The sequence below is a fragment of the Octopus bimaculoides genome, chromosome 9 (genome assembly GCF_001194135.2).
Source record: "Octopus bimaculoides isolate UCB-OBI-ISO-001 chromosome 9, ASM119413v2, whole genome shotgun sequence".
NCBI lineage: Eukaryota > Metazoa > Mollusca > Cephalopoda > Octopoda > Octopodidae > Octopus > Octopus bimaculoides.
The window spans coordinates 31,335,278-31,336,263 of NC_068989.1; the positions used below are offsets into that span (position 1 = coordinate 31,335,278).

The window sequence follows — 986 nt, forward strand, 5'->3', positions numbered from 1 at the left end:
TGTTACTCGAAGCCTTCAACGATATAGAAGGGGATATAGCATCACATAATGTGGAAGACAACTGGAGGTTTCTACGGGACAACCTGCTGAGAGCCACTGACCAGATCTGTGGATGGTGCAAAGTCCCCTCTCGACCCAAAGTAATGTGGTGGTGGAACAATGTGGTTGACAGGGCTATTAGACAAAAGAAACAGGCTTGGAAGGACTGGAAGAATGGAAGTAGCAGGGAATTGTATCAGACTGCCAGAAGGGAAGCTAGGAGACAGGTTTATTTAGCGAGAGGGGAAGCAGATGAGAAAAAATTTGCCAATGTTCTGCGCCGTGAGGACCAAAAACTTGAAGTATTTCGTGTTGCAAGACAGTATGTGAGAAAGAATCGTGATGTCGTAGGAGAGAAATGTGTCCACATGGATGATGGCTCACTTGCACTAAACGAGGCTGCAAAGAGAGAGCTTTGGAGATGCCACTATGAAAGGTTGCTTAATAAAGAGAATGAATGGGAGGAAGGGAGTCTGCCGAATGTCAACCCAACAGAGGGACCAACTATCCTAATTGACAGTACCATGGTAGATAAAGTGATCAAGAGTATGAAGACAGGGAAGGCCCCAAGCCCATCAGGTGTCACTGCAGAGATGCTCAAAATATCTGGCAGTGTCGGCTATAGCCTAGTCACCTGTATAGTTAACCAGGTGATACGTTGAAGGAGTCATACCCAATGACTGGTGTAGCAGCACCATAGTCAACTGTTACAAAGGTAAAGGTGAAACCTTAGATAGAAATAATTGCAGGGGTATCAGATTGTTGGATCAGGTGATGAAAGTCATGGACAGGGTCATAGCCCAACTAATAAGGGAGAGAGTTAGTCTGGATGAAATGCAGTTTGCTTTTGTGCCTGGGAGAAGCACCACTGATACCTGTATTTCTGGTAAGACAGCTGCTTTCGTTGACATGGAGAAAGCCTTTGGCAGGGTCCCCTGATCCCTTAT

General features: G+C 45.7%; 1 protein-coding gene across 1 annotated transcript in view; it reads right to left on the bottom strand.

Moving 5' to 3' along the window:
* Nucleotides 1–986, bottom strand: part of LOC106875589 (uncharacterized) — a 135,876-nt gene that overhangs the window by 29,071 nt on the left and 105,819 nt on the right. The gene's annotated exons all lie outside the window — the stretch shown is intronic.